This window comes from Pteropus alecto, unplaced genomic scaffold (genome assembly GCF_000325575.1).
Source record: "Pteropus alecto unplaced genomic scaffold, ASM32557v1 scaffold7, whole genome shotgun sequence".
Taxonomy (NCBI): Eukaryota; Metazoa; Chordata; class Mammalia; order Chiroptera; family Pteropodidae; genus Pteropus; species Pteropus alecto.
This window is the reverse complement of record NW_006494614.1, coordinates 52,713,465-52,725,610: the sequence shown is the minus strand read 5'-3', so window position 1 is coordinate 52,725,610 and position 12,146 is coordinate 52,713,465. Positions and strand designations below refer to the sequence as shown.

The 12,146-nt window shown below is 35.2% G+C and overlaps 1 pseudogene; it reads left to right on the top strand.

Annotated features, from left to right (window-relative positions):
• The first annotated feature begins 11,008 nt into the window (after nt 1–11,008).
• On the top strand, nt 11,009–11,127 carry LOC112474836 (annotated as a pseudogene).
• The last annotated feature ends 1,019 nt before the right edge of the window (nt 11,128–12,146 follow it).

Here is a 12,146-nt window from a genome sequence, read left to right as displayed (position 1 = left end):
GGACACTCCCAGGACAGAAGAGTTTCAAGCCAGGTATTAATAAAATAAGGAGCGAATGAAGACTGGGACTCATTGTCATTGCTGCTGACTTTTGGGTAAGGCTGACAAATCAGTGGCATTTGGAGTTGGAATTTGAAAAATGCCATTCATAGTGCTTGTGAAAGTGTGTTCCATAAGACAAGGAGTGTAATGAGAAGGAGAAAGGAGATGGATAGAACAGATGTGGACTAGGCAGAAGGAAAGGAGAAGTGGAGAGAATGGGTCAGTAGAGAAGAATATTAAATGCACAGATTGAAAAAATCACACCATCAGTCAGATATTTTAATTTAGCGCTCACTATTACAGAACACTGAAACTGTACACTGAGGATACAACAGGATAATAATAGATACTACCATTTTTTGAATGTTTACTAACTATCAGGTACTATGGTAACAGGTTACCTACTTTATTTCTGTTTTAATCTTAACAATGATCTTGGAGGTGAGGATTTTAAGCTTGAAAGTTTAATCACAGCAAGTTAGTGGCAATCAGGGGTTTCTAAACCAGGTCAATCTAAATTAAGATAATGTACTTTTCCTTCTCTTCCTTCCTAATTTTTTCTTTAATTTTTATAGGATTTTAAAAAATGCATTTATGCATTGTTAATTATAAAAAGGATGCATATACTTATTGTAAAAAAAATTGAAAAACATTGGTAATAGGGTAAAAAATAAGAGATGTTTCAAATCTCTGCTATTTTAAAGAAGTACAAAAAAGAACATGTATGATAAAGCATATATGAAAGATTGTGTTCTTGCACTCACATCAACATTGAGTGTCATCCTTTTAAAAATGCCCATTGGATAAAGGGAAAGGGAAACTTATTGTTATTTTAATTTGCATTTCTCTAATACTACTGAAGTTTTACGGTTTTTCATGTTTTTGGCCTCTCCTACTTTTCTTGTCTTCATTTTCTTTGCAATGCCTGATTGTTACTGATTCGTAAATTTACATTAAGAATATTAACTTTGTCTATTATACATAGCAAACATTTTTCCTAGTTTCTCTTGTTTTGTTTATAGTATGTTTTGAAATATTTTCATTCTTGTGTAATCAACTCTATTGAACAATTACTTTATATTTTCCTCTTTTGCTCTCTTCCCTTTGGAAAGGCCTTCTCCACCCAAGATTGGCTTTATCTTCTAATGGGCTGGGTTTTGAAGAAGGCAATGAATATGGTTGACTCAGAGGAAGAGGAAGGGATTTAAAGACTATAGGCAAATGCAATGATGGGGCTCATGCAGCCAGAAGCAGGGATGATGCCCGGGGATTGGCAAATAGAAACTAGATTGCATCAGTCTATTGAAGGCAGACACTGAGAGGACACAGAGAGGGACCTTGAAGGCTGGGCTGTGGAGCCTGGTATTAATTTGTTAAACAGGAAATAGAGATTCAAGCCAACTCTTCCCAAAGGGGAATCCCAAGTGGGACAAGGACACTATAGAAGCATAAATTTGCTAGAAGTTGCAGATCCAGTGAGCCAGAGCCCTGGGACACTGTTGCTGTAATCCAGGCCCCAGGTGATGACATACCAAAATTGGCTGGGTTGGCCACAGAAGTGGAATAGAAAAGGGAGGTCCAAGAAATTTTTTTTGAAAACAACTAAAAACAAATAACAGCAATAAAAACAAACCTAGGATTTTGTGACTTGTCACATTAGGAGACAAAAGATAGAGGTTAGAATATCTCTGATATTTGGAGAAGGAAGTGAGATTTATATTTCATGGCGGCAGCAGGGAAATTTGTAAGTATGACATGATTTCAGGTACAGTGCAGGTGAAACCTAATCGTAGTGTTTAGATGTTCTAATTTCTGGACCCTGATGGAATATCCACAATTACCTGTCCCATGGCTAAGATGAGAGAGAGCAGATCACCAATGGAATGGGGGAAACTTGAGGTCAGGCAGAAAACGAGGGGGCTTGATTCTCTCTTCCCCAACACATGACTCTGAGCAAGGACTGTTCTCGAAGGAAGATAAAACGGTTTGTTGTCTCTTTAGGGGTATTGGAAAACTGACTAATTAATGAGCCAGAACCTAAAGAGTATAATTTTGAGAAATGACAATTTCCATATTGGTGTTAGTGCTTAGGGTGAGATCCTCTAAGTAGGGTTGCCAGGTAAAATACAGATCTCAGTTACATTTAGATTTCAGATAAACAGTTAAAAAAATTAGTATAAGTATGACCTGAATGTTATATGGTTGTATGGGAGATATTTATACTAAAAAAATTATTCATTGTTTATCTCAAATTCAAATTTAAGTTGGAGTCCTATATTTTTATTTGCTAAATCCAGGAACCATACCTATAAGGGGAGATTCCAGAAGTCTCCAAGAATACGGCAGTTTGAACTAGCAGTTGGTGACCATTGGAAAACAGAAAACATGGCAGGAAATTTCAACTTCCCAAAGAAGAGAAGATGCAAATCAAGCAGGAGGATGAGATGATAAATGTAGAACAGATGAATTAATCAATATGTGTTTCTTGAGCACCTGCTTTGCACTTTGCTCCAACAGTATTGGAGATCACAACGGTAGGGGAGACTAGAGTAACTCAGAAAAAAAAAAACAAAAACATTTGAAGGCCAATCCAGGTTGGACTCTAACTGGGAACTTAAACTATGGCTTCTAAGAGCAACAGGGTAAGCTAGCTTCGTGGCTTTGCTTAGTTAGCTTCAAGAGGCAGCCATAGCGCAAAGGAAGTAGCGATCAGCTGAGGGTCACACATTAATTAAAGAATAGGTGCTTAGAGCCAAGCCTTGAGTGACTGGAGCTCTTTCCATAATACCACACTGCTGCTGTAAGGAAGAGCTAATGAAACATGCCAGCTATTTTCACTGACATGAAGATGAAAAAGCCTGCTCTCATTGAAGAATATTTTCCGTAAAAAAAAAGCTCTGAGCAAAGGGCTGCTTCCTCTAGCTTCCCCTTTTCCAAGTTCCTGGATGCTTTGTAAGAGGGATTTCTTCTGTGAGAAAGTTGAAAGTGCGGGTGAATTTTCCTGATGAGTATGAAAGATGGTGGAGGGTTTCTTGCTTGGCAGGTCTGGGAAAGGTGACCTAGAACTTCCATTGTCAGGGCTCTTCTTTATATCTCCTACCCTGCAATGTTGGTGGATCAACATTCGAAACAAGGTTGTCTGTGAGGTCATGAGACATCTGCAGCCCAACTATGGGAAACCTGGCACCTCGCTTATAGCACTGTATCTCTTTTCTTATGGTATGGCTGGTATAAGGCCACAGACAAAGGGAATCACTAGTATTTTTAAGAATACCTCACAATTTATAAAGGACTATAATCCAAATATTTCTCTTGTTATTCAGAAAAATCCCAGGAATTGTTTTCAAATGGGGAACTCAAATCCTCAGATATGATAGATGATTAGTCCAAGTTCAAACTGCCTAAAAATGTTAGGGTCAGGTATTGGGGCCTATGTTTTTCTCATCAGATATTTTACATTCTACTCATCACAGCAGCCTATCTTCTAGGCAATTTCTTGTAAACATGCCAACAAAACTCTGTCTCTCTGGACTATGTTCTGAGGACATGAGCCTTTAAATAAGAGAACTTATTATAAAGGTCTCTAACTCTAGCCCTTCTTGCTCTCATAATAAAAACTACAATTTACTGAGCATATCCTGTATACCACACATCATTGTGCTAAGCAGTTTACAGTTTCTATTTTATCTTCACCACAGTAGTGTGTGTGTGTGTGTGTGTGTGTGTGTGTGTGTGTGTATCTGTGTGTATAATTTGATTTGTTCAACCTCATGTACTAGTAGTGTTTGATTGGGCCAGAATTCTAGCATTCTAGTCTAGGAGTGTTGAATTCTAAAGCTGCTATCATCTACTTTAATATTCCTCTTTCTAGACTGTTGTTCCTATCTTTGAAATGCACCAAGTGATATTCAAACACGCATCCATTTAAAAAATTTCAAAGTTCTTTCCTTCATGTTTGTTCTGTCACAGACAAGAGAAGAAGAAAAACTATAGCCCCCAAAAGGACTCTCAAATTTGGAATTAATTTTACTAGTTGATCAAGAACAATCATTTGTGAATGCATTTTTAGGATCATGTTTATATTTCTGCTGTAAGTCAAAATTTTCTATTTGTTTAAACTAAGGTCTCCAACACTTGAAGTATTAATTTATTCAGGCTTTAAACACATTCCTTTCCAAAACAACGTAAGTCCTGTTTATCACTAATAATGTTACAGCCTTTCTAGTGTCTATCTTTAATAAAGACTCTACCATAGTTCCTCAATTAGATATGAATAGCCCAGTTTTTGATCTTTGGGTGAAATTTGCAGGGTTGACATTTCAAGGAAAGCTCAATTATTTTGAATAAGGCATATATCCTCTTACTTTCCAGTGAGGAGGGCCTTGTGTTGATTTTCCTGAAGCTTTGAGATGAGGAAGAAAGTCACAGTGATTAGGGGGGTCAGGGGCGGGGGAATGGGGAGCTAGAAGATCCAGAACAGAGCCCCTCACATGCTCCACAAAGTTGATTAGCAAATATCTATTGAGCACTTACAATGCCTACATGCTAGCTGTGTAAGGACTCTGACACATAGGAGTAGACAGACAAGTTAATAGGTCACTTCAGCTTCCTCTTCCTGTACAAAATGCCTGCAGAGTATAAAGAGTCAGTGCCCGGTGTGAGGTTCTAATCACAGATCCTGATCTGGAGGTTGGGGATCATTGATTTTTTTTCTTTTTCCAAGCTCACATATTTTGAGCTTTTACCATTTGCCTAGTGATATGTTAAATATTTTTATATTCATCATCTAAAACTGATTCCTTGTCTATGAAATAGAGGCAATAATAGTAACTACCTGGTAGGGTTATATTAAATGCGATGATGATAATAACGTCTACGGTTTGTTGAGAGTGAATCCTGTTCCTGGCACTATAGTAAGCATAATAATTATTTCATTCAACCCTTACAAAAACCATGAGGTGGGTACTCTTATTAGCCACATTTCACAGATAAGCACATTGAGGCTCAGACAGATTAAGTAAACTGACAACCTTATAAGGGAAATAAGTAACAGTTTGGACGCCAATCTAGGCTGGTCAAAGGTTAAAGCTATATGCTCAACTACTGATCCATGGTGTCATCATAATAAAAGTATAAAAAGATTCTAATGCATTGTTTGGTAATGGTTGCCCTCTGTTGGTTGTTTCTAATCCATTTTGCAACACTACAGATAAACAGTTTTAAAAATTAAAATTTTCTCTGCTAAAGCACATTGGACAGATTTATTATTGACCAAACAAATAGGAACACAAGGTCATCCTCTGGGGACTTGGAAGCTAAAGTGAATACATCTCCAGTGCATGCTCTCATTTTGCTTTAATTATTATTATATTTTTTTGATTAAAAATAAGTTTGGGTGACATTTGGGAGCAATCTCGAACAGGAAAAATTCACCAAAGGGCAACACATAGCCCGAACTGAAAGTGAGAAAGTTGGAGAGTGGAGAGAAAATGAATATTTATTAAATTCCTCTGTATGCCAGTCATTTTAAGTATATTATTCATGTACTTTACTCAACAAAATTTTTTGAGCATTTACTGTGTGGAAATGTGCTGCTGCTGATCTATCACATTCTTACCACAACATTGCAAAATGAGGACACAGAGCCTCAAAAAAGTTAGGTAATTTGTCCAAAGTCACATGACCAGTTGTTGACAAAACCTAGTTTCAACCTGTGGTCCTGTGTTCAATCTCTGCTATTTTCATTATACCTTTATGTTTTTCCCAGGTGATACTGAGAAAGGAATTCTCTGAGTAGATAAGCCCAAGGTTTAAATTCTAGTTGATAGACTCAAACTCCACCCCCTTATTCTCCATCAGTTGACTCACTTCTAGAGAAGCTAGGAAATTAGATTCAGGAAACTAAGCATTGCTCTAAGCACTATTTTGGAAAATTGCTGAAAATTCTGAGTTTGACTTTGAAGAAATGCCTTTTAGGGGTTGCCAATTGCTCTAGAAAGTCTCGAACAACCATAGTGTTTGCACATCTCAAAGGCAGGTTATGAGAGCTGGTAGAGACCCATACTTCTTCACTGACAGGTGATAAAAGTCCAAAGAGAGCTAGAAACAAGAAGCATCTAGTAAAATGTTTTACAGGATAAACCACAGGGTCAGTCTCTCACGTGCCCATAAACTATGTGGAGAGGCACATGTTTTAGAACATTGTGAACTATTCTCCTATGCACTAGAAAACCAAACATCAAAGAAAACAGCTTGCTTTTGAATTCTGTGGCTGCAGTATTTACCATCAGTATCCTGTTTTTCCTTCTTAGATTGCTGGTATGATGAAGACATTATTCAAAATAGTCTAGTTTTTAGAAAGAAAGGGCAGGTTCTAGCATTTATATTTTATAAATACATGGTTGCTTAAAGAAAATCATCTAATTCTTCATGTCGATAAATTTTTATTGATGACTTATCATGTGCCAGTCATTGTGATAATAGCTAATGATAAAGTAATGAATGGCTCCTGTTTTCAAGAAGTTTCATTCTAGTGGGGAAACAGCACAGACATGCAGAGTCATATTCAGAATACAATGGGGTATTTTTTACAATCGAGGTACTTTCAAGGCAGGCTTTGGGGAGCTGGTACCAGGTAGGGCCAGGCTCATATCCCTTCTGCTTCTTAATGACACAGGAACCTTAGCCAGATATCCAATCTTATCAATTATCACTTTAGTTCTCTGTTAGAGATAAACAATGCAACTCACAGGATTGTTTTGAGATGCAGCGCAGTACCGGACTCATATGTCATCAAGGTGATCTGCCATAATCTGCTTACCCATTGCTCAGTATTTTTGAAAATTAATACATGTACCTGGTAAAAAAGAAAAAATTCAAATAATACTAAAGAGTATAAAGTGTCTCTCTACCACCCCATGTCCCTAGTTAGCCTCCTTAGAGGCAACCACTCCTTTCAGTCCTAGTATATCACTCCAGGGATGCTTTAAAACTTAATATATATGCATATATATCTTTAAAAAATTTATACAAATGATAGCATCCTACACATACTGCTCTGCACTTTGCTTTGATTTTGGAGATCTTTCTATGTCAGTACACATAGATCGCATCACTTTTTAATGGCTCTGTAGAATTATATTTTATGTATACACTGCAGTTTACATAACCATCATCCTACTGATAGATATTTTGGTTATTCACATTTGCTGATACAATGCTGCGATGAATAGTCTTCACGTATATCTTTGTATGTATATTTCTGTAGGATAAATGAGATGCTGGGTCGAAGTTATGGTCATTTTTGATAAGTATTGTCAAATTGTTCTCCAAAAAGGATATACCAATGTGAACTCCCATCAACAATGTAGGAGAATGTTTCCACATACTCTAGTCAAAATCATGTAATGTCAACTTTTTTGTTTTTGCCAAACTGATGTAAATACCCTACTTAGTTTTATTTTTCAGATCTATTATTTTAAGTGAAGTTGAACACTTTTATCATATGTTTAAAAGCCACTTATAGATATTTTTGTTTTAGAAAGTTTGCCATAACCTAATCCAATCACAGAAAATTTAAAAAGCTAATAGAAGAGGGTGGTTAATATAGAACATCCTGCTTGACTTCAAGGAGAAAGATGAAGACAAGATCTGTGCAATAAATACTGGTCATTAAAAGTGTTTAGGCCAGAGAAGTAGACTCATAATCAGAACTGTGTTTTGTGAAGCTCTGGACAGTGTGGAATATGGGTTGGAAATGGCAAGACTGGAGAGAGGGAAATAAATTAGTTAAAAAGTTGTGATAATCTAGTCAAGAGACAATAGTATTCTAAACTAAGGCATTGCCAGAAAGAATGGAGATGATGAATCCAATTTGGACAGTAGTTCAGAAACAGAATCAAAAGAACTTGATGACCCAATAAATGACAGATATGAAAGAAGTAATGTAGGCAAATGAATGGATTGAAAAGAAAGGGAATTGGCCTCTAACATTACTAAACACCTACTAAGTAAGCGTTTTTATTAGTGTTATATATGTGTGTGTGTGTGTGTATAAATGAAAATTGAACAAATGAATTTAATACACGCATACATTGCAGTTATTCAATTTCACAGTAACCTTATTAGGGAACTATTATACTCTACTTAAATACTAAAACAACTAGAAAAGTTAAGTAATATGCAAAGTTTTTTAAAAAATGAATTGTCCCGATTCATATCAGAATTCAAAGTTAGACATATCTGACTGCAAAACCAAGGCTCTTTACACTATTCTAAGTTACCGAGGATTAAAAAGAAGATTTCGAGAGAAAAAATGATCTTACATCATGCAGGGGAGCAAACTGCCCACAACACTTGCAAAGCACCAAGAATTATTCCCTGATCCACCATAACATCAATTTAGTTTAAATATGACAATTCTCAGAGGAAGCTATTATAATTCACAGCTGTCTCTATTCTGAATTGACCAGGGTCACTCTCTTTACAGAAAAAAAACCTCTTCCCTTCCCTTCTGTTATTTCTCTGCAACTCATTTGGGAAAACATGTCAAATTGTAATAACTTTTGACACTGTAAACATAGTCATACTCAAATGTTACACAAAAATGCCTCACCAAGAAGATAATATCTTCATTAAGTATGTTGACTGTTAAATTGGACTGGGATTGTAAACACATAATTAACATAACTACTTTGGAAGAGTAATAGGCTGTTGGGGGCAGGGGCGGGGAAGCCTGATTATTTAAAACTGGATGTCATCTAGTATCTGCAAAGTAGACTCTATATTATTGCCTATCTTGGAAAAATCATGTATTTATGTTCACTCAACACTAATCAACTTGCTAGCTACCTTCTATATGCATTATTATTTTATTCTTAGTCTTTTAACTGGATAAATGATTTCATTATTATAACCAGCGAGTGTTTGTTGAGCCTAGCAAGCTAATTGATTGCATGACTGTTAGTCATTTGTTCCCAAAGCTAATTATACACTTCATATAGTCAATTCTTAACGAAGACAGTTTAAAAAAATGTAAACACTAAGCCAAAAATAAAAATATGAACAATAATATCTAACTATAAATAAATGAACATTAATTCTCCAGGTATTAAATTATGTAGTAAAGGTAGAGAAATAACATAATAACTCTTCAGAAAATTTACAAAAATACAAGTTTCAAGTTTCTCAAATTTAGACCAGGATAAAGAGTGAACTTTTTATGTCAGATCAGGCAAAACGAACAAACAAAAAACAAGACGGTAGAGGGGATTTGAAACCCCAAAAGGCTATTATCACCTTTGCAAACACCTGAAGAGTGAGCAGCATAGGAAATCAGCCCTGTTTTATAAGAAAATTCAGACAGAAAATTAGAGGGCAGAGTCCACCAGGAAAGAGAATTCCTAAGACATGTACCTTTGTTTGAGCTACCCAGGAAAAGGGAGTGAGTCTTGATTATCCATGTTTCTTAGGGCCCCATCCAGTACCTGACAAGAGTGAATTAAAGAAATGAAATAGGCTGCCATGAGAAACAGTGAGTTCATTATCACTGGAGGTGGCTAGAAAGTTGGAGTGAACCAGATAAAAGATAAGGTCAGAGTACAGACTTGATTATATTTATAGTCCTTCCCATGATTCTTATATTCTAAGATTTCCAAGAAGTTTGTAAATCTTTAACATATGATCAGCCTGTTCTCTGCCACCTATTTTACCTTCAAAATATATTTCCAGGCTATCCACTTCTGTCTATCTCTGCTACCACTCTCTTAGCAAAAGCCACAATCTTTTGGTATCTGAACTACTGTACTGAACTCCTAAAAGGTTTCCTTGGTTCTACTTTTGCAGACAATGTAATCTTTAATATTGTAATGAGATTAGATGGCCCTCCTGCTTACAACCCTTTAATGGAAAAAAAAAAAATAAGAGAAATAAAAAGTAGAAAGGAAGAAGTAAATTGTATGTTTAGAGCTGATATAATTGCTTTTCTGGTGGAAAAAAAAACAACAGGAGAATCAACTGAATAACTATTATAAATAGGAAGAAAAAATAGTTCAGTGATTGGGTTACAAAATTAACTCACAAAAAAACTAATATGTAACCCTCAAGCAAATAAACAATGACCAGTTTGAAAATATAATGAAGTAAATATCTTCATTAATGATATCAACAAAAAGTCAAATGTCTAGGAATAAATTATAAAAAATGCATAAGGCCTATATTAAAATGCTAAGGAATAAAAATGATTTGAATATTAGAAAGGCAACCCCTGTTCATGGATAGAAGATTCAAAATCGGAAACAGAATCTAGAATTTAAAGCTTTCCTAATATAAATCCAAACAGAATTTTCTTTGGATCTATATGAATTCTCAAATTCATATAAATGAAATAAATAAGAATACTAATAAATACTCTAAAAATAAAAGTCCCACCAGATATTAAGCCATTTTAAAGTTACAATAACTGAAACAGAAAAGAGATCAGTGAACGGAAGAAAATATCAAAAAATACAAGCAAATACACATAAAAATTTAATATATTTTAAAGTTCTCATTTAAAATTACTTGGGAAAGATGGCTTATTCAATAATATTTACATAAAAATCAGGATGTCCATCTGGGGTAAAAAATGAGCTTGGAGCCATACCTTATACTTTACCAAAAATAATTTCCAGATAAATCAAAGACTTAATCATTTTTAAATTTTTAAGAGAAAGAAGGAAGTATTGCAGGGTGAAGAAGAGGAATAGACTGTCACTCATATATGATGTAATTCTAGACACAGAAAATCCAAAAGAATCTACAGATAAATGACTAGAATTAAAAAGTGGGTTTAAGAAGATTGCTGAATAAAGGGCCAATATACAAATCAATTGGATTTCTACGTACCAACAACAAACAATCAGAATTTAAAAATTTTAAAGTTTCAAATACTTAGGAATAAATTCACACTAAAAATGTGCAAGATCTTGTCTATGGCCATGCTACCCTGAACAAGCCCCATCCTGTCTGATCTTGGAAGTTAAGCAGGGTTGGGCCTGGTTAGTACTTGGATGGGAGACCACCTAAGATGACCAGGGGCTGTAGGCATAAAAAAATAAAAAAATAAGGGATTATAAGCTGATGAGGTCTTTGCAATCTGTGAGGTCAACGAAGGGTTGCCTCGCCTAAAAATCAAAAATGTGCAAGATCATTACACAGGAAACTATAAACTTTATTAAGATAAATTAAGGAACTAAATAAAAGGAAGGCTATTCTATTTTCATAGATTGGAAGACTCAAATGATTATCTGTAGGTTCAATGCAATTCTAATCCCCCCCATAAAAAACTTATTTTGTTTCACTTATGAAACTTCATAAGTTGATTCTAAAATTTATAGGCACATGGAAAGAACCAATATTAGCCAACACATTTTTGAAAAAGAACAAAGTAAAAAAATAATAAAGAAAAAGAACAAGGTAGGATATCTATCAGATATCAAGACTTACTATAAAGCTATAGTTATTAAGTCAGAATGGTAATGGTGCAAGGAAAGAAAAAAGACTAATGAAATAGAACACAAAGGCCAGAAACGAACTGCCACATAAATAGCTGATTTATAACAAAGGTGGCACTTCAAAACAGAAGGAAGGACAGTCTTTCAGCAAGTGGTGCTGAGTCATTAGACATCCATATGCTATAAAAAGGAGACAATATACAAAACTCAACACCAGGTAGATTATAGACCTAAATACGAAAGCAAAACAATACAACTTCAAGGAGATACATAGGAGAGTATCTACCCTGAGGTAGATGAAAAGTTCCTAAACAGAACCCCAGAGAGCACAATATAGAAAAAGACTGAACAGTTGACTACACTAAAATGAAGAATGTTTATTTATCCAGAGAGAGCCTTAAGAAAATGAAAAGGCAAACTACAGATTGAGAGGAGATATGTGCAACACATATAATCTACTTGGATTTATATCTAGCATACAGGGAAAACACCTAGAAATCAATAAGAAAAATTCAAGCCAGTTTTATAAATGGGCAAAAATCTTTAACAGTCACTTCGTAAAAGAGGATATCTAAATGGGCACTAAACGTCCATCTTCAGGGAAATGTTAAT